This window comes from Stenella coeruleoalba, assembly GCF_951394435.1.
Source record: "Stenella coeruleoalba genome assembly, chromosome: 12".
Taxonomy (NCBI): Eukaryota; Metazoa; Chordata; class Mammalia; order Artiodactyla; family Delphinidae; genus Stenella; species Stenella coeruleoalba.
Window position 1 is genome coordinate 90,382,961 of NC_137158.1, and position 21,068 is coordinate 90,404,028.

A 21,068-nucleotide genomic window follows, 5' to 3' on the forward strand; every position below is an offset into this window, starting at 1 on the left:
ACGGGAGAGGGTCACGCTTCGGGGAAGGGTTAGGGTTAGGGTTCGGGCTAGGGTTAGGGTTAGGGGACGGGGACGGTTTAGGGTCCAGGTGAGGGTACGGCAACGCTTTAGGGGGAGCGTGCGTGTGAGGGTGCGGGGTAGTGTTAGCGTAAGTGTTAGGATTAGGGGACGGGTGAGGGTCAGGCTTCGGGGAAGGGTTAGGGTTAGGGTTCGGGCTAGGGTTAGGGTTAGGGGACGGGGACGGTTTAGGGTCCAGGTGAGGGTACGGCAACGCTTTAGGGGGAGCGTGCGTGTGAGGGCGCGGGTTAGTGTTAGCGTACGGGTTAGGATTAGGGGACGGGTGAGGGTCAGGCTTCGGGGAAGGGTTAGGGTTAGGGTTCGGGCTAGGGTTAGGGTTAGGGGACGGGGACGGTTTAGGGTCCAGGTGAGGGTACGGCAACGCTTTAGGGGGAGCGTGCGTGTGAGGGCGCGGGTTAGTGTTAGCGTACGGGTTAGGATTGGGGACGGGCGAGGGTCTGGCTTAGGAGAAGGGTTAGGTTTAGGGTTCGGGCTAGAGTTAGGTTTAGGGGACGGGGACGGTTTAGGGTCCAGGTGAGGGTACGGCAACGCTTTAGGGGGAGCGTGCGTGTGAGGGCGCGGTTTAGTGTTAGCGTACGGGTTAGGATTAGGGGACGGGCGAGGGTCAGGCTTCGGGAAAGGGTTAGGGTTAGGGTTCGGGCTAGGGTTAGGGTTAGGGGACGGGGACGGTTTAGGGTCCAGGTGAGGGTACGGCAACGCTTTAGGGGGAGCGTGCATGTGAGGGCGCGGGTTAGTGTTAGCGTACGGGTTAGGATTAGGGTACGGCTGAGGGTCAGGCTTCGGGGAAGGGTTAGGGTTAGGGTTCGGGCTAGGGTTAGGGTTAGGGGACGGGGACGGTTTAGGGTCCAGGTGAGGGTACGGCAACGCTTTAGGGGGAGCGTGCGTGTGAGGGCGCGGGTTAGTGTTAGCGTACGGGTTAGGATTAGGGGACGGGTGAGTGTCAGGCTCGGGGAAGGGTTAGGGTTAGGGTTAGGGTTCGGGCTAGGGTTAGGTTTAGGGGACGGGGACGGTTTAGGGTCCAGGTGAGGGTACGGCAACGCTTTAGGGGGAGCGTGCGTGTGAGGGCGTGGGGTAGTGTTAGCGTACGGGTTAGGATTAGGGGACGGGTGAGGGTCAGGCTTCGGGGAAGGGTTAGGGTTAGGGTTCGGGCTAGGGTTAGGGTTAGGGGACGGGGACGGTTTAGGGTCCAGGTGAGGGTACGGCAACGCTTTAGGGGGAGCGTGCGTGTGAGGGCGCGGGTTAGTGTTAGCGTACGGGTTAGGATTAGGGGACGGGTGAGGGTCAGGCTTCGGGGAAGGGTTAGGGTTAGGGTTCGGGCTAGGGTTAGGGTTAGGGGACGGGGACGGTTTAGGGTCCAGGTGAGGGTACGGCAACGCTTTAGGGGGAGCGTGCGTGTGAGGGCGCGGGTTAGTGTTAGCGTACTGGTTAGGATTAGGGGACGGGTGAGGGTCAGGCTTCGGGGAAGGGTTAGGGTTAGGGTTCGGGCTAGGGTTAGGGTTAGGGGACGGGGACGGTTTAGGGTCCAGGTCAGGGTACGGCAACGCTTTAGGGGGAGCGTGCGTGTGAGGGTGCGGGGTAGTGTTAGCGTAAGTGTTAGGATTAGGGGACGGGTGAGGGTCAGGCTTCGGGGAAGGGTTAGGGTTAGGGTTCGGGCTAGGTTTAGGGTTAGGGGACGGGGACGGTTTAGGGTCCAGGTGAGGGTACGGCAACGCTTTAGGGGGAGCGTGCGAGTGAGGGCGCGGGTTAGTGTTAGCGTACGGGTTAGGATTAGGGGACGGGTGAGGGTCAGGCTTCGGGGAAGGGTTAGGGTTAGGGTTCGGGCTAGGGTTAGGGTTAGGGGACGGGGACGGTTTAGGGTCCAGGTGAGGGTACGGCAACGCTTTAGGGGGAGCGTGCGTGTGAGGGCGCGGGTTAGTGTTAGCGTAGGGGTTAGGATTAGGGGACGGGTGAGGGTCAGGCTTCGGGGAAGGGTTAGGGTTAGGGTTCGGGCTAGGGTTAGGGTTAGGGGATGGGGACGGTTTAGGGTCCAGGTGAGGGTACGGCAACGCTTTAGGGGGAGCGTGCGTGTGAGGGCGCGGGTTAGTGTTAGCGTACGGGTTAGGATTAGGGGACGGGTGAGGGTCAGGCTTCGGGGAAGGGTTAGGGTTAGGGTTCGGGCTAGGGTTAGGGTTAGGGGACGGGGACGGTTTAGGGTCCAGGTGAGGGTACGGCAACGCTTTAGGGGGAGCGTGCGTGTAAGGGCGCGGGTTAGTGTTAGCGTACGGGTTAGGATTAGGGGACGGGTGAGGGTCAGGCTTCGGGGAAGGGTTAGGGTTAGGGTTCGGGCTAGGGTTAGGGTTAGGGGATGGGGACGGTTTAGGGTCCAGGTGAGGGTACGGCAACGCTTTAGGGGGAGCGTGCGTGTGAGGGCGCGGGTTAGTGTTAGCGTACGGGTTAGGATTAGGGGACGGGTGAGGGTCAGGCTTCGGGGAAGGGTTAGGGTTAGGATTCGGGCTAGGGTTAGGGTTAGGGGACGGGGACGGTTTAAGGTCCAGGTGAGGGCACGGCAACGCTTTAGGGGGAGCGTGCGTGTGAGGGCGCGTGTTAGTGTTAGCGTACGGGTTAGGATTAAGGGACGGGTGAGGGTCAGGCTTCGGGGAAGGGTTAGGGTTAGGGTTCGGGCTAGGGTTAGGGTTAGGGGACGGGGACGGTTTAGGGTCCAGGTGAGGGTACGGCAACGCTTTAGGGGGAGCGTGCGTGTGAGGGCGCTGGTTAGTGTTAGCGTACGGGTTAGGAATAGGGGACGGGTGAGGGTCAGGCTTAGGGGAAGGGTTAGGGTTAGGGTTCGGGCTAGGGTTAGGGTTAGGGGACGGGGACGGTTTAGGGTCCAGGTGAGGGTACGGCAACGCTTTAGGGGGAGCGTGCGTGTGAGGGCGCGGGTTAGTGTTAGCGTACGGGTTAGAATTAGGGTACGGGTGAGGGTCAGGCTTCGGGGAAGGGTTAGGGTTAGGGTTCGGGCTAGGGTTAGGGTTAGGGGACGGGGACGGTTTAGGGTCCAGGTGAGGGTACGGCAACGCTTTAGGGGGAGCGTGCGTGTGAGGGCGCGGGGTAGTGTTAGCGTACGGGTTAGGTTTAGGGGACGGGTGAGGGTCAGGCTTCGGGGAAGGGTTAGGGTTAGGGTTCGGGCTAGGGTTAGGGTTAGGGGACGGGGACGGTTTAGGGTCCAGGTGAGGGTACGGCAACGCTTTAGGGGGAGCGTGCGTGTGAGGGCGCGGGTTAGTGTTAGCGTACGGGTTAGGATTAGGGGACGGGTGAGGGTCAGGCTTCGGGGAAGGGTAAGGGTTAGGGTTCGGGCTAGGGTTAGGGTTAGGGGACGGGGACGGTTTAGGGTCCAGGTGAGGGTACGGCAACGCTTTAGGGGGAGCGTGCGTCTGAGGGCGCGGGGTAGTGTTAGCGTACGGGTTAGGATTATGGGACGGGTGAGGGTCAGGCTTCGGGGAAGTGTTAGGGTTAGGGTTCGGGCTAGGGTTAGGGTTAGGGGACGGGGACGGTTTAGGGTCCAGGTGAGGGTACGGCAACGCTTTAGGGGGAGCGTGCGTCTGAGGGCACGGGGTAGTGTTAGCGTATGGGTTAGGATTATGGGACGGGTGAGGGTCAGGCTTCGGGGAAGGGTTAGGGTTAGGGTTCGGGCTAGGGTTAGGGTTAGGGGACGGGGACGGTTTAGGGTCCAGGTGAGGGTACGGCAACGCTTTAGGAGGAGCGTGCGTGTGAGGGCGCGGGGTAGAGTTAGCGTACGGGTTAGGATTAGGGGACGGGTGAGGGTCAGGCTTCGGGGAAGGGTTAGGGTTAGGGTTCGGGCTAGGGTTAGGGTTAGGGGACGGGGACGGTTTAGGGTCCAGGTGAGGGTACGGCAACGCTTTAGGGGGAGCGTGCGTGTGAGGGCGCGGGGTAGTGTTAGCGTACGGGTTAGGATTATGGGACAGGTGAGGGTCAGGCTTCGGGGAAGGGTTAGGGTTAGGGTTCGGGCTAGGGTTAGGGTTAGGGGACGGGGACGGTTTAGGGTCCAGGTGAGGGTACGGCAACGCTTTAGGGGGAGCGTGCGTCTGAGGGCACGGGGTAGTGTTAGCGTACGGGTAAGGATTAGGGTACGGGTGAGGGTCAGGCTTCGGGGAAGGGTTAGGGTTAGGGTTTGGGCTAGGGTTAGGGTTAGGGGACGGGGACGGTTTAGGGTCCAGGTGAGGGTACGGCAACGCTTTAGGGGGAGCGTGCGTGTGAGGGCGCGGGTTAGTGTTAGCGTACGGGTTAGGAATAGGGGACGGGTGAGGGTCAGGCTTAGGGGAAGGGTTAGGGTTAGGGTTCGGGCTAGGATTAGGGTTAGAGGACGGGGACGGTTTAGGGTCCAGGTGAGGGTATGGCAACGCTTTAGGGGGAGCGTGCGTGTGAGGGCGCGGGTTAGTGTTAGCGTACGGGTTAGGATTAGGGGACGGGTGAGGGTCAGGCTTCGGGGAAGGGTTAGGGTTAGGGTTCGGGCTAGGGTTAGGGTTAGGGGACGGGGACGGTTTAGGGTCCAGGTGAGGGTACGGCAACGCTTTAGGGGGAGCGTGCGTCTGAGGGCGCGGGGTAGTGTTAGCGTACGGATTAGGATTATGGGACGGGTGAGGGTCAGGCTTCGGGGAAGGGTTAGGGTTAGGGTTCGGGCTAGGGTTAGGGTTAGGGGACGGGGACGGTTTAGGGTCCAGGTGAGGGTACGGCAACGCTTTAGGGGGAGCGTGCGTCTGAGGGCACGGGCTAGTGTTAGCGTACGGGTTAGGATTACGGAACGGGTGAGGGTCAGGCTTCGGGGAAGGGTTAGGGTTAGGGTTCGGGCTAGGGTTAGGGTTAGGGGATGGGGACGGTTTAGGGTCCAGGTGAGGGTACGGCAACGCTTTAGGAGGAGCGTGCGTGTGAGGGCGCGGGGTAGAGTTAGCGTACGGGTTAGGATTAGGGGACGGGTGAGGGTCAGGCTTCGGGGAAGGGTTAGGGTTAGGGTTCGGGCTAGGGTTAGGGTTAGGGGACGGGGACGGTTTAGGGTCCAGGTGAGGGTACGGCAACGCTTTAGGGGGAGCGTGCGTGTGAGGGCGCGGGGTAGTGTTAGCGTACGGGTTAGGATTAGGGGACGGGTGAGGGTCAGGCTTCGGGGAAGGGTTAGGGTTAGGGTTCGGGCTAGGGTTAGGGTTAGGGGACGGGGACGGTTTAGGGTCCAGGTGAGGGTACGGCAACGCTTTAGGGGGAGCGTGCGTGTGAGGGCACGGGGTAGTGTTAGCGTACGGGTTAGGATTAGGGAACGGGTGAGGGTCAGGGTTCGGGGAAGGGTTAGGGTTAGGGTTCTGGCTAGGGTTAGGGTTAGGGGACGGGGACGGTTTAGGGTCCAGGTGAGGGTACGGCAACGCTTTAGGGGGAGCATGCGTGTGAGGGCGCGGGTTAGTGTTAGCGTACGGGTAAGGATTAGGGTACGGGTGAGGGTCAGGCTTCGGGGAAGGGTTAGGGTTAGGGTTCGGGCTAGGGTTAGGGTTAGGGGATGGGGACGGTTTAGGGTCCAGGTGAGGGTACGGCAACGCTTTAGGGGGAGCGTGCGTGTGAGGGCGCGGGTTAGTGTTAGCGTACGGGTTAGGATTAGGGGACGGGTGAGGGTCAGGCTTCGGGGAAGGGTTAGGGTTAGGGTTCGGGCTAGGGTTAGGGTTAGGGGACGGGGACGGTTTAGGGTCCAGGTGAGGGTACGGCAACGCTTTAGGGGGAGCGTGCGTGTGAGGGCACGGGTTAGTGTTAGCGTACGGGTTAGGATTAGGGGACGGGTGAGGGTCAGGCTTCGGGGAAGGGTTAGGGTTAGGGTTCGGGCTAGGGTTAGGGTTAGGGGACGGGGACGGTTTAGGGTCCAGGTGAGGGTACGGCAACGCTTTAGGGGGAGCGTGCGTGTGAGGGCGCAGGTTAGTGTTAGCGTACGGGTTAGGATTAGGGGACGGGTGAGGGTCAGGCTTCGGGGAAGGGTTAGGGTTAGGGTTAGGTTTCGGGCTAGGGTTAGGGTTAGGGGACGGGGACGGTTTAGGGTCCAGGTGAGGGTACGGCAACGCTTTAGGGGGAGCGTGCGTGTGAGGGCGCGGGTTAGTGTTAGCGTACGGGTTAGGATTAGGGGACGGGTGAGGGTCAGGCTTCGGGGAAGGGTTAGGGTTAGGGTTCGGGCTAGGGTTAGGGTTAGGGGACGGGGACGGTTTAGGGTCCAGGTGAGGGTACGGCAACGCTTTAGGGGGAGCGTGCGTGTGAGGGGGCGGGGTAGTGTTAGCGTACGGGTTAGGATTAGGGGACGGGTGAGGGTCAGGCTTCGGGGAAGGGTTAGGGTTAGGGTTCGGGCTAGGGTTAGGGTTAGGGGACGGGGACGGTTTAGGGTCCAGGTGAGGGTACGGCAACGCTTTAGGGGGAGCGTGCGTGTGAGGGCGTGGGGTAGTGTTAGCGTACGGGTTAGGATTAGGGGACGGGTGAGGGTCAGGCTTCGGGGAAGGGTTAGGGTTAGGGTTCGGGCTAGTGTTAGGGTTAGGGGATGGGGACGGTTTAGGGTCCAGGTGAGGGTACGGCAACGCTTTAGGGGGAGCGTGCGTGTGAGGGCGCGGGTTAGTGTTAGCGTACGGGTTAGGATTAGGGGACGGGTGAGGGTAAGTCTTCGGGGAAGGGTTAGGGTTAGGGTTCGGGCTAGGGTTAGGGTTAGGGGACGGGGACGGTTTAGGGTTCAGGTGAGGGCATGGCAACGCTTTAGGGGGAGCGTGCGTGTGAGGGCGCGGGTAAGTGTTAGCGTACGGGTTAGGATTAGGGGACGGGTGAGGGTCAGGCTTCGGAGAAGGTTTAGGGTTAGGGTTCGGGATAGGGTTAGGGTTAGGGGACGGGGACGGTTTAGGGTCCAGGTGAGGGTACGGCAACGCTTTAGGGGGAGCGTGCGTGTGAGGGCGCGGGTTAGTGTTAGCGTACGGGTTAGGATTAGGGGACGGGTGAGGGTCAGGCTTCGGGGAAGGGTTAGGGTTAGGGTTCGGGCTAGGGTTAGGGTTAGGGGACGGGGACGGTTTAGGGTCCAGGTGAGGGTACGGCAACACTTTAGGGGGAGCGTGCGTGTGAGGGCACGGGTTAGTGTTAGCGTACGGGTTAGGATTAGGGGACGGGTGAGGGTCAGGCTTCGGGGAAGGGTTAGGGTTAGGGTTCGGGCTAGGGTTAGGGTTAGGGGACGGGGACGGTTTAGGGTCCAGGTGAGGGTACGGCAACGCTTTAGGGGGAGCGTGCGTGTGAGGGCGCGGGTTAGTGTTAGCGTACGGGTAAGGATTAGGGTACGGGTGAGGGTCAGGCTTCGGGGAAGGGTAAGGGTTAGGGTTCGGGCTAGGGTTAGGGTTAGGGGACGGGGACGGTTTAGGGTCCAGGTGAGGGTACGGCAACGCTTTAGGGGGAGCGTGCGTGTGAGGGCGCGGGTTAGTGTTAGCGTACGGGTTAGGATTAGGGGACGCGTGAGGGTCAGGCTTCGGGGAAGGGTTAGGGTTAGGGTTCGGGCTAGGGTTAGGGTTAGGGGACGGGGACGGTTTAGGGTCCAGGTGAGGGTACGGCAACGCTTTAGGGGGAGCGTGCGTGTGAGGGCGCGGGTTAGTGTTAGCGTACGGGTTAGGATTAGGGGACGCGTGAGGGTCAGGTTTCGGGGAAGGGTTAGTGTTAGGGTTCGGGCTAGGGTTAGGGTTAGGGGACGGGGACGGTTTAGGGTCCAGGTGAGGGTACGGCAACGCTCTAGGGGGAGCGTGCGTGTGAGGGCGCGGGTTAGTGTTAGCGTACGTGTTAGGATTAGGGGACGGGTGAGGGTCAGGCTTCGGGGAAGGGTTAGGGTTAGGGTTCGGGCTAGGGTTAGGGTTAGGGGACGGGGACGGTTTAGGGTCCAGGTGAGGGTACGGCAACGCTTTAGGGGGAGCGTGCGTCTGAGGGCACGGGGTAGTGTTAGCGTACGGGTTAGATTTATGGGACGGGTGAGGGTCAGGCTTCGGGGAAGGGTTAGGGTTAGGGTTCGGGCTAGGGTTAGGGTTAGGGGACGGGGACGGTTTAGGGTCCAGGTGAGGGTACGGCAATGCTTTAGGAGGAGCGTGCGTGTGAGGGCGCGGGGTAGTGTTAGCGTATGGGTTAGGATTAGGGGACTGGTGAGGGTCAGGCTTCGGGGAAGGGTTAGGGTTAGGGTTCGGGCTAGGGTTAGGGTTAGGGGACGGGGACGGTTTAGGGTCCAGGTGAGGGTACGGCAACGCTTTAGGGGGAGCGTGCGTGTGAGGGCGCGGGGTAGTGTTAGCGTACGGGTTAGGATTAGGGAACGTGTGAGGGTCAGGCTTCGGGGAAGGGTTAGGGTTAGGGTTCGGGCTAGGGTTAGGGTTAGGGGACGGGGACGGTTTAGGGTCCAGGTGAGGGTACGGCAATGCTTTAGACGGAGCGTGCATGTGAGGGCGTGGGTTAGTGTTAGCGTACGGGTTAGGATTAGGGGACGGGTGAGGGTCAGGCTTCGGGGAAGGGTTAGGGTTAGGGTTCGGGCTAGGGTTAGGGTTAGGGGACGGGGACGGTTTAGGGTCCAGGTGAGGGTACGGCAACGCTTTAGGGGGAGCGTGCGTGTGAGGGCGTGGGGTAGTGTTAGCGTACGGGTTAGGATTATGGGGCGGGTGAGGGTCAGGGTTCGGGGAAGCGTTAGGGTTAGGGTTCGGGCTAGGGTTAGGGTTAGGGTTAGGGGACGGGGACGGTTTAGGGTCCAGGTGAGGGTACGGCAATGCTTTAGGGGGAGCGTGCGTGTGAGGGCGCGGGTTAGTGTTAGCGTACGGGTTAGGATTATGGGACGGGTGAGGGTCAGGCTTCGGGGAAGTGTTAGGGTTAGGGTTCGGGCTAGGGTTAGGGTTAGGGGACGGGGACGGTTTAGGGTCCAGGTGAGGGTACGGCAACGCTTTAGGGGGAGCGTGCGTGTGAGGGCGCGGGGTAGTGTTAGCGTACGGGTTAGGATTAGGGGACGGGTGAGGGTCAGGCTTCGGGGAAGGGTTAGGGTTAGGGTTCGGGCTAGGGTTAGGGTTAGGGTACGGGGACGGTTTAGGGTCCAGGTGAGGGTACGGCAACGCTTTAGGCGGAGCGTGCGTATGAGGGCGCGGGTTAGTGTTAGCGTACGGGTTAGGATTAGGGGACGGGTGAGGGTCAGGCTTCGGGGAAGGGTTAGGGTTAGGGTTCGGGCTAGGGTTAGGGTTAGGGTACGGGGTCGGTTTAGGGTCCAGGTGAGGGTACGGCAACGCTTTAGGGGGAGCGTGCGTGTGAGGGCGCGGGTTAGTGTTAGCGTACGGGTTAGGATTAGGGGACGGGTGAGGGTCAGGCTTCGGGGAAGCGTTAGGGTTAGGGTTCGGGCTAGGGTTAGGGTTAGGGTTAGGGGACGGGGACGGTTTAGGGTCCAGGTGAGGGTACGGCAATGCTTTAGGGGGAGCGTGCGTGTGAGGGCGCGGGTTAGTGTTAGCGTACGGGTTAGGATTATGGGACGGGTGAGGGTCAGGCTTCGGGGAAGTGTTAGGGTTAGGGTTCGGGCTAGGGTTAGGGTTAGGGGACGGGGACGGTTTAGGGTCCAGGTGAGGGTACGGCAACGCTTTAGGGGGAGCGTGCGTGTGAGGGCGTGGGGTAGTGTTAGCGTACGGGTTAGGATTAGGGGACGGGTGAGGGTCAGGGTTCGGGGAAGGGTTAGGGTTAGGGTTCGGGCTAGGGTTAGGGTTAGGGGACGGGGACGGTTTAGGGTCCAGGTGAGGGTACGGCAACGCTTTAGGGGGAGCGTGCGTGTGAGGACGCGGGTTAGTGTTAGCGTTCGGGTAAGGATTAGGGTACGGGTGAGGGTCAGGCTTCGGGGAAGGGTTAGGGTTAGGGTTCGGGCTAGGGTTAGGGTTAGGGGACGGGGACGGTTTAGGGTCCAGGTGAGGGTACGGCAACACTTTAGGGGGAGCGTGCGTGTGAGGGCGCGGGTTAGTGTTAGCGTACGGGTTAGGATTAGGGGACGGGTGAGGGTCAGGCTTCGGGGAAGGGTTAGGGTTAGGGTTCGGGCTAGGGTTAGGGTTAGGGGACGGGGACGGTTTAGGGTCCAGGTGAGGGTACGGCAACGCTTTAGGGGGAGCGTGCGTGTGAGGGCGCGGGTTAGTGTTAGCGTACGGGTTAGGATTAGGGGACGGGTGAGGGTCAGGCTTCGGGGAAGGGTTAGGGTTAGGGTTCGGGCTAGGGTTAGGGTTAGGGGACGGGGACAGTTTAGGGTCCAGGTGAGGGTACGGCAACGCTTTAGGGGGAGCGTGCGTGTGAGGGCGCGGGGTAGTGTTAGCGTACGGGTTAGGATTAGGGGACGGGTGAGGGTCAGGCTTCGGGGAAGGGTTAGGGTTAGGGTTCGGGCTAGGGTTAGGGTTAGGGTTAGGGGACGGTTTAGGGTCCAGGTGAGGGTACGGCAACGCTTTAGGGGGAGCGTGCGTGTGAGGGCGTGGGGTAGTGTTAGCGTACGGGTTAGGATTAGGGGACGGGTGAGTGTCAGGGTTCGCGGAAGGGTTAGGGTTAGGGTTCGGGCTAGGGTTAGGGTTAGGGGACGGGGACGGTTTAGGGTCCAGGTGAGGGTACGGCAACGCTTTAGGGGGAGCGTGCGTGTGAGGGCGTGGGTTAGTGTTAGCGTACGGGTTAGGATTAGGGGACGGGTGAGGGTCAGGCTTCGGGGAAGGTTTAGGGTTAGGGTTCGGTCTAGGGTTAGGGTTAGGGGATGGGGACGGTTTAGGGTCCAGGTGAGGGTTCGGCAACGCTTTAGGGGGAGCGTGCGTGTGAGGGCGCGGGTTAGTGTTAGCGTACGGGTTAGGATTAGGGGACGGGTGAGGGTCAGGCTTCGGGGAAGTGTTAGGGTTAGTGTTCGAGCTAGGGTTAGGGTTAGGGGACGGGGACGGTTTAGGGTCCAGGTGAGGGTACGGCAACGCTTTAGGGGGAGCGTGCGTGTGAGGGCACGGGTTAGTGTTAGCGTACGGGTTAGGATTAGGGGACGGGTGAGGGTCAGGCTTCGGGGAAGGGTTAGGTTTAGGGTTCGGGCTAGGGTTAGGGTTAGGGGACGGGGACGGTTTAGGGTCCAGGTGAGGGTAATGCAACGCTTTAGGGGGAGTGTGTGTGTGAGGGCGTGGGGTAGTGTTAGCGTACGGGTTAGGATTAGGGGACGGGTGAGGGTCAGGGTTCGGGGAAGGGTTAGGGTTAGGGTTCGGTCTAGGGTTAGGGTTAGGGGACGGGGACGGTTTAGGGTCCAGGTGAGGGTACGGCAACGCTTTAGGGGGAGCGTGCGTGTGAGGGCGTGGGGTAGTGTTAGCGTACGGGTTAGGATTAGGGGACGGGTGAGGGTCAGGCTTCGGGGAAGGGTTAGGGTTAGGGTTCGGGCTAGGGTTAAGGTTAGGGGACGGGGACGGTTTAGGGTCCAGGTGAGGGTACGGCAACGCTTTAGGGGGAGCGTGCGTGTGAGGGCGCGGGTTAGTGTTAGCGTACGGGTAAGGATTAGGGTACGGGTGAGGGTCAGGCTTCGGGGAAGTGTTAGGGTTAGGGTTCGGGCTAGGGTTAGGGTTAGGGGACGGGGACGGTTTAGGGTCCAGGTGAGGGTACGGCAACGCTTTAGGCGGAGCGTGCGTGTGAGGGCGCGGGTTAGTGTTAGCGTACGGGTTAGGATTAGGGGACGGGTGAGGGTCAGGCTTCGGGGAAGTGTTAGGGTTAGGGTTCGGGCTAGGGTTAGGGTTAGGGGACGGGGACGGTTTAGGGTCCAGGTGAGGGTACGGCAACGCTTTAGGGGGAGCGTGCGTGTGAGGGCGTGGGGTAGTGTTAGCGTACGGGTTAGGATTAGGGGACGGGTGAGGGTCAGGGTTCGGGGAAGGGTTAGGGTTAGGGTTCGGGCTAGGGTTAGGGTTAGGGGATGGGGACGGTTTAGGGTCCAGGTGAGGGTACGGCAACGCTTTAGGGGGAGCGTGCGTGTGAGGGCGCGGGTTAGTGTTAGCGTACGGGTAAGGATTAGGGTACGGGTGAGGGTCAGGCTTCGGGGAAGGGTTAGGGTTAGGGTTCGGGCTAGGGTTAGGGTTAGGGGACGGGGACGGTTTAGGGTCCAGGTGAGGGTACGGCAACGCTTTAGGGGGAGCGTGCGTGTGAGGGCGCGGGGTAGTGTTAGCGTACGGGTTAGGATTAGGGGACGGGTGAGGGTCAGGCTACGGGGAAGGGTTAGGGTTAGGGTTCGGGCTAGGGTTAGGGTTAGGGGACGGGGACGGTTTAGGGTCCAGGTGAGGGTACGGCAACGCTTTAGGGGGAGCGTGCGTGTGAGGGCGCGGGTTAGTGTTAGCGTACGGGTTAGGATTAGGGGACGCGTGAGGGTCAGGCTTCGGGGAAGGGTTAGGGTTAGGGTTCGGGCTAGGGTTAGGGTTAGGGGACGGGGACGGTTTAGGGTCCAGGTGAGGGTACGGCAACGCTTTAGGGGGAGCGTGCGTGTGAGGGCGCGGTTTAGTGTTAGCGTACGGGTTAGGATAAGGGGACGGGTGAGGGTCAGGCTTCGGGGAAGGGTTAGGGTTAGGGTTCGGGCTAGGGTTAGGGTTAGGGGACGGGGACGGTTTAGGGTCCAGGTGAGGGTACGGCAACGCTTTAGGGGGAGCGTGCGTGTGAGGGCGCAGGGTAGTGTTAGCGTACGGGTTAGGATAGGGGACGGGTGAGGGTCAGGCTTCGGGGAAGGGTTAGGGTTAGGGCTCGGGCTAGGGTTAGGGTTAGGGGACGGGGACGGTTTAGGGTCCAGGTGAGGGTATGGCAACGCTTTAGGCGGAGAGTGCGTGTGAGGCCGCGGGTTAGTGTCAGCGTACGGGTTAGGATTAGGGGACGGGTGAGGGTCAGGCTTCGGGGAAGGGTTAGGGTTAGGGTTCGGGCTAGGGTTAGGGTTAGGGGACGGGGACGGTTTAGGGTCCAGGTGAGGGTACAGCAACGCTTTAGGGGGAGCGTGCGTGTGAGGGCGCGGGTTAGTGTTAGCGTACGGGTTAGGATTAGGGGACGGGTGAGGGTCAGGCTTCGGGGAAGGGTTAGGGTTAGGGTTCGGCCTCGGGTTAGGGTTAGGGGACGGGGACGGTTTAGGGTCCAGGTGAGGGTACGGCAACGCTTTACGGGGAGCGTGCGAGTGAGGGCGCGGTTTAGTGTTAGCATACGGGTTAGGATTAGGGGACGCGTGAGGGTCAGGCTTCGGGGAAGGGTTAGGGTTAGGGTTCGGGCTAGGGTTAGGGTTAGGGGACGGGGACGGTTTAGGGTCCAGGTGAGGGTACGGCAACGCTTTAGGGGGAGCGTGCGTGTGAGGGCGCGGGTTAGTGTTAGCGTACGGGTTAGGATTATGGGACGGGTGAGGGTCAGGCTTCGGGGAAGGGTTAGGGTTAGGGTTCGGGCTAGGGTTAGGGTTAGGGGACGGGGACGGTTTAGGGTCCAGGTGAGGGTACGGCAACGCTTTAGGGGGAGCGTGCGTGTGAGGGCGCGGGGTAGTGTTAGCGTACGGGTTAGGATAGGGGACGGGTGAGGGTCAGGCTTCGGGGAAGGGTTAGGGTTAGGGCACGGGCTAGGGTTAGGGTTAGGGGACGGGGACGGTTTAGGGTCCAGGTGAGGGTACGGCAACGCTTTAGGGGGAGCGTGCGTGTGAGGGCGCGGGTTAGTGTTAGCGTACGGGTTAGGATTAGGGGACGCGTGAGGGTCAGGCTTCGGGGAAGGGTTAGGGTTAGGGTTCGGGCTAGGGTTAGGGTTAGGGGATGGGGACGGTTTAGGGTCCAGGTGAGGGTACGGCAACGCTTTAGGGGGAGCGTGCGTGTGAGGGCGCGGGTTAGTGTTAGCGTACGGGTTAGGATTAGGGGACGGGTGAGGGTCAGGCTTCGGGGAAGGGTTAGGGTTAGGGCTCGGGCTAGGGTTAGGGTTAGGGGACGGGGACGGTTTAGGGTCCAGGTGAGGGTACGGCAACGCTTTAGGGGGAGCGTGCGTGTGAGGGCGCGGGTTAGTGTTAGCGTACGGGTTAGGATTAGGGGACGGGTGAGGGTCAGGCTTCGGGGAAGGGTTAGGGTTAGGGTTCGGGCTAGGGTTAGGGTTAGGGGACGGGGACGGTTTAGGGTCCAGGTGAGGGTACGGCAACGCTTTAGGGGGAGCGTGCGTGTGACGGCGCGGGGTAGTGTTAGCGTACGGGTTAGGATAGGGGACGGGTGAGGGTCAGGCTTCGGGGAAGGGTTAGGGTTAGGGCTCGGGCTAGGGTTAGGGTTAGGGGACGGGGACGGTTTAGGGTCCAGGTGAGGGTACGGCAACGCTTTAGGCGGAGCGTGCGTGTGAGGCCGCGGGTTAGTGTTAGCGTACGGGTTAGGATTAGGGGACGGTTGAGGGTCAGGCTTCGGGGAAGGGTTATGGTTAGGGTTCGGGCTAGGCTTAGGGTTAGGGGACGGGGACGGTTTAGGGTCCAGGTGAGGGTACAGCAACGCTTTAGGGGGAGCGTGCGTGTGAGGGCGCGGGTTAGTGTTAGCGTACGGGTTAGGATTAGGGGACGGGTGAGGGTCAGGCTTCGGGGAAGGGTTAGGGTTAGGGTTCGGGCTCAGGTTAGGGTTAGGGGACGGGGACGGTTTAGGGTCCAGGTGAGGGTACGGCAACGCTTTAGGGGGAGCGTGCGTGTGAGGGCGCGGGTTAGTGTTAGCATACGGGTTAGGATTAGGGGACGCGTGAGGGTCAGGCTTCGGGGAAGGGTTAGGGTTAGGGTTCGGGCTAGGGTTAGGGTTAGGGGACGGGGACGGTTTAGAGTCCAGGTGAGGGTACGGCTACGCTTTAGGGGGAGCGTGCGTGTGAGGGCGCGGGTTAGTGTTAGCGTACGGGTTAGGATTAGGGGACGGGTGAGGGTCAGGCTTCGGGGAAGGGTTAGGGTTAGGGTTCGGGCTAGGGTTAGGGTTAGGGGACGGGGACGGTTTAGGGTCCAGGTGAGGGTACGGCAACGCTTTAGGGGGAGCGTGCGTGTGAGGGCGCGGGTTAGTGTTAGCGTACGGGTTAGGATTAGGGGACGCGTGAGGGTCAGGCTTCGGGGAAGGGTTAGGGTTAGGGTTCGGGCTAGGGTTAGGGTTAGGGGACGGGGACGGTTTAGGGTCCAGGTGAGGGTACGGCAACGCTTTAGGGGGAGCGTGCGTGTGAGGGCGCGGGGTAGTGTTAGCGTACGGGTTAGGATAGGGGACGGGTGAGAGTCAGGCTTCGGGGAAGGGTTAGGGTTAGGGCTCGGGCTAGGGTTAGGGTTAGGGGACGGGGACGGTTTAGGGTCCAGGTGAGGGTACGGCAACGCTTTAGGGGGAGCGTGCGTGTGAGGGCGCGGGTTAGTGTTAGCGTACGGGTAAGGATTAGGGTACGGGTGAGGGTCAGGCTTCGGGGAAGGGTAAGGGTTAGGGTTCGGGCTAGGGTTAGGGTTAGGGGACGGGGACGGTTTAGGTTCCAGGTGAGGGTACGGCAACGCTTTAGGGGGAGCGTGCGTGTGAGGGCGCGGGTTAGTGTTAGCGTACGGGTTAGGATTAGGGGACGGGTGAGGGTCAGGCTTCGGGGAAGGGTTAGGGTTAGGGTTCGGGCTAGGGTTAGGGTTAGGGGACGGGGACGGTTTAGGGTCCAGGTGAGGGTACGGCAACGCTTTAGGGGGAGCGTGCGTGTGAGGGCGCGGGTTAGTGTTAGCGTACGGGTTAGGATTAGGGGACGCGTGAGGGTCAGGTTTCGGGGAAGGGTTAGTGTTAGGGTTTGGGCTAGGGTTAGGGTTAGGGGACGGGGACGGTTTAGGGTCCAGGTGAGGGTACGGCAACGCTCTAGGGGGAGCGTGCGTGTGAGGGCGCGGGTTAGGGTTAGCGTACGTGTTAGGATTAGGGGACGGGTGAGGGTCAGGCTTCGGGGAAGGGTTAGGGTTAGGGTTCGGGCTAGGGTTAGGGTTAGGGGACGGGGACGGTTTAGGGTCCAGGTGAGGGTACGGCAACGCTTTAGGGGGAGCGTGCGTCTGAGGGCACGGGGTAGTGTTAGCGTACGGGTTAGATTTATGGGACGGGTGAGGGTCAGGCTTCGGGGAAGGGTTAGGGTTAGGTTTCGGGCTAGGGTTAGGGTTAGGGGACGGGGACGGTTTAGGGTCCAGGTGAGGGTACGGCAACGCTTTAGGGGGAGCGTGCGTGTGAGGGCGCGGGTTAGTGTTAGCGTACGGGTTAGGATTAGGGAACGTGTGAGGGTCAGGCTTCGGGGAAGGGTTAGGGTTAGGGTTCGGGCTAGGGTTAGGGTTAGGGGACGGGGACGGTTTAGGGTCCAGGTGAGGGTACGGCAATGCTTTAGGCGGAGCGTGCATGTGAGGGCGTGGGTTAGTGTTAGCGTACGGGTTAGGATTAGGGGACGGGTGAGGGTCAGGCTTCGGGGAAGGGTTAGGGTTAGGGTTCGGGCTAGGGTTAGGGTTAGGGGACGGGGACGGTTTAGGGTCCAGGTGAGGGTACGGCAACGCTTTAGGGGGAGCGTGCGTGTGAGGGCGTGGGGTAGTGTTAGCGTACGGGTTAGGATTATGGGGCGGGTGAGGGTCAGGTTTCGGGGAAGCGTTAGGGTTAGGGTTCGGGCTAGGGTTAGGGTTAGGGTTAGGGGACGGGGACGGTTTAGGGTCCAGGTGAGGGTACGGCAACGCTTTAGGGGGAGCGTGCGTGTGAGGACGCGGGTTAGTGTTAGCGTTCGGGTAAGGATTAGGGTACGGGTGAGGGTCAGGCTTCGGGGAAGGGTTAGGGTTAGGGTTCGGGCTAGGGTTAGGGTTAGGGGACGGGGACGGTTTAGGGTCCAGGTGAGGGTACGGCAACGCTTTAGGGGGAGCGTGCGTGTGAGGGCGCGGGTTAGTGTTAGCGTACGGGTTAGGATTAGGGGACGGGTGAGGGTCAGGCTTCGGGGAAGGGTTAGGGTTAGGGTTCGGGCTAGGGTTAGGGTTAGGGGACGGGGACGGTTTAGGGTCCAGGTGAGGGTACGGCAACGCTTTAGGGGGAGCGTGCGTGTGAGGGCGCGGGTTAGTGTTAGCGTACGGGTTAGGATTAGGGGACGGGTGAGGGTCAGGCTTCGGGGAAGGGTTAGGGTTAGGGTTCGGGCTAGGGTTAGGGTTAGGGGACGGGGACAGTTTAGGGTCCAGGTGAGGGTACGGCAACGCTTTAGGGGGAGCGTGCGTGTGAGGGCGCGGGGTAGTGTTAGCGTACGGGTTAGGATTAGGGGACGGGTGAGGGTCAGGCTTCGGGGAAGGGTTAGGGTTAGGGTTCGGGCTAGGGTTAGGGTTAGGGGACGGGGACGGTTTAGGGTCCAGGTGAGGGTACGGCAACGCTTTAGGGGGAGCGTGCGTGTGAGGGCGCGGGTTAGTGTTAGCGTACGGGTTAGGATTAGGGGACGGGTGAGGGTCAGGCTTCGGGGAAGGGTTAGGGTTAGGGTTCGGGCTAGGGTTAGGGTTAGGGTTAGGGGACGGTTTAGGGTCCAGGTGAGGGTACGGCAACGCTTTAGGGGGAGCGTGCGTGTGAGGGCGTGGGGTAGTGTTAGCGTACGGGTTAGGATTAGGGGACGGGTGAGTGTCAGGGTTCGGGGAAGGGTTAGGGTTAGGGTTCGGGCTAGGGTTAGGGTTAGGGGACGGGGACGGTTTAGGGTCCAGGTGAGGGTACGGCAACGCTTTAGGGGGAGCGTGCGTGTGAGGGCGTGGGTTAGTGTTAGCGTACGGGTTAGGATTAGGGGACGGGTGAGGGTCAGGCTTCGGGGAAGGTTTAGGGTTAGGGTTCGGTCTAGGGTTAGGGTTAGGGGATGGGGACGGTTTAGGGTCCAGGTGAGGGTTCGGCAACGCTTTAGGGGGAGCGTGCGTGTGAGGGCGCGGGTTAGTGTTAGCGTACGGGTTAGGATTAGGGGACGGGTGAGGGTCAGCCTTCGGGGAAGGGTTAGGGTTAGGGTTCGAGCTAGGGTTAGGGTTAGGGGATGGGGACGGTTTAGGGTCCAGGTGAGGGTACGGCAACGCTTTAGGGGGAGCGTGCGTGTGACGGCACGGGTTAGTGTTAGCGTACGGGTTAGGATTAGGGGACGGGTGAGGGTCAGGCTTCGGGCAAGGGTTAGGGTTAGGGTTCGGGCTAGGGTTAGGGTTAGGGGACGGGGACGGTTTAGGGTCCAGGTGAGGGTACGGCAACGCTTTAGGGGGAGCGTGCGTGTGAGGGCGTGGGGTAGTGTTAGCGTACGGGTTAGGATTAGGGGACGGGTGAGGGTCAGGGTTCGGGGAAGGGTTAGGGTTAGGGTTCGGGCTAGGGTTAAGGTTAGGGGACGGGGACGGTTTAGGGTCCAGGTGAGGGTACGGCAACGCTTTAGGGGGAGCGTGCGTGTGAGGGCGCGGGTTAGTGTTAGCGTACGGGTAAGGATTAGGGGACGGGTGAGGGTCAGGCTTCGGGGAAGTGTTAGGGTTAGGGTTCGGGCTAGGGTTAGGGTTAGGGGACGGGGACGGTTTAGGGTCCAGGTGAGGGTACGGCAACGCTTTAGGCGGAGCGTGCGTGTGAGGGCGCGGGTTAGTGTTAGCGTACGGGTTAGGATTAGGGGACGGGTGAGGGTCAGGGTTCGGGGAAGGGTTAGGGTTAGGGTTCGGGCTAGGGTTAGGGTTAGGGGACGGGGACGGTTTAGGGTCCAGGTGAGGGTACGGCAACGCTTTAGGGGGAGCGTGCGTGTGAGGGCGCGGGTTAGTGTTAGCGTACGGGTAAGGATTAGGGTACGGGTGAGGGTCAGGCTTCGGGGAAGGGTTAGGGTTAGGGTTCGGGCTAGGGTTAGGGTTAGGGGACGGGGACGGTTTAGGGTCCAGGTGAGGGTACGGCAACGCTTTAGGGGGAGCGTGCGTGTGAGGGCGCGGGGTAGTGTTAGCGTACGGGTTAGGATTAGGGGACGGGTGAGGGTCAGGCTACGGGGAAGGGTTAGGGTTAGGGTTCGGGCTAGGGTTAGGGTTAGGGGACGGGGACGGTTTAGGGTCCAGGTGAGGGTACGGCAACGCTTTAGGGGGAGCGTGCGTGTGAGGGCGCGGGTTAGTGTTAGCGTACGGGTTAGGATTAGGGGACGCGTGAGGGTCAGGCTTCGGGGAAGGGTTAGGGTTAGGGTTCGGGCTAGGGTTAGGGTTAGGGGACGGGGACGGTTTAGGGTCCAGGTGAGGGTACGGCAACGCTTTAGGGGGAGCGTGCGTGTGAGGGCGCGGTTTAGTGTTAGCGTACGGGTTAGGATAAGGGGACGGGTGAGGGTCAGGCTTCGGGGAAGGGTTAGGGTTAGGGTTCGGGCTAGGGTTAGGGTTAGGGGACGGGGACGGTTTAGGGTCCAGGTGAGGGTACGGCAACGCTTTAGGGGGAGCGTGCGTGTGAGGGCGCAGGGTAGTGTTAGCGTACGGGTTAGGATAGGGGACGGGTGAGGGTCAGGCTTCGGGGAAGGTTTAGGGTTAGGGCTCGGGCTAGGGTTAGGGTTAGGGGACGGGGACGGTTTAGGGTCCAGGTGAGGGTACGGCAACGCTTTAGGCGGAGAGTGCGTGTGAGGCCGCGGGTTAGTGTCAGCGTACGGGTTAGGATTAGGGGACGGGTGAGGGTCAGGCTTCGGGGAAGGGTTAGGGTTAGGGTTCGGGCTAGGGTTAGGGTTAGGGGACGGGGACGGTTTAGGGTCCAGGTGAGGGTACAGCAACGCTTTAGGGGGAGCGTGCGTGTGAGGGCGCGGGTTAGTGTTAGCGTACGGGTTAGGATTAGGGGACGGGTGAGGGTCAGGCTTCGGGGAAGGGTTAGGGTTAGGGTTCGGCCTCGGGTTAGGGTTAGGGGACGGGGACGGTTTAGGGTCCAGGTGAGGGTACGGCAACGCTTTACGGGGAGCGTGCGAGTGAGGGCGCGGTTTAGTGTTAGCATACGGGTTAGGATTAGGGGACGCGTGAGGGTCACGCTTCGGGGAAGGGTTAGGGTTAGGGTTCGGGCTAGGGTTAGGGTTAGGGGACGGGGACGGTTTAGGGTCCAGGTGAGGGTACGGCAACGCTTTAGGGGGAGCGTGCGTGTGAGGGCGCGGGGTAGTGTTAGCGTACGGGTTAGGATAGGGGACGGGTGAGGGTCAGGCTTCGGGGAAGGGTTAGGGTTAGGGCACGGGCTAGGGTTAGGGTTAGGGGACGGGGACGGTTTAGGGTCCAGGTGAGGGTACGGCAACGCTTTAGGGGGAGCGTGCGTGTGAGGGCGCGGGTTAGTGTTAGCGTACGGGTTAGGATTAGGGGACGCGTGAGGGTCAGGCTTCGGGGAAGGGTTAGGGTTAGGGTTCGGGCTAGGGTTAGGGTTAGGGGATGGGGACGGTTTAGGGTCCAGGTGAGGGTACGGCAACACTTTAGGGGGAGCGTGCGTGTGAGGGCGCGGGTTAGTGTTAGCGTACGGGTTAGGATTAGGGGACGGGTGAGGGTCAGGCTTCGGGGAAGGGTTAGGGTTAGGGCTCGGGCTAGGGTTAGGGTTAGGGGACGGGGACGGTTTAGGGTCCAGGTGAGGGTACGGCAACGCTTTAGGGGGAGCGTGCGTGTGAGGGCGCGGGTTAGTGTTAGCGTACGGGTTAGGATTAGGGGACGGGTGAGGGTCAGGCTTCGGGGAAGGGTTAGGGTTAGGGTTCGGGCTAGGGTTAGGGTTAGGGGACGGGGACGGTTTAGGGTCCAGGTGAGGGTACGGCAACGCTTTAGGGGGAGCGTGCGTGTGACGGCGCGGGGTAGTGTTAGCGTACGGGTTAGGATAGGGGACGGGTGAGGGTCAGGCTTCGGGGAAGGGTTAGGGTTAGGGCTAGGGTTAGGGTTAGGGGACGGGGACGGTTTAGGGTCCAGGTGAGGGTACGGCAACGCTTTAGGCGGAGCGTGCGTGTGAGGCCGCGGGTTAGTGTTAGCGTACGGGTTAGGATTAGGGGACGGGTGAGGGTCAGGCTTCGGGGAAGGGTTATGGTTAGGGTTCGGGCTAGGC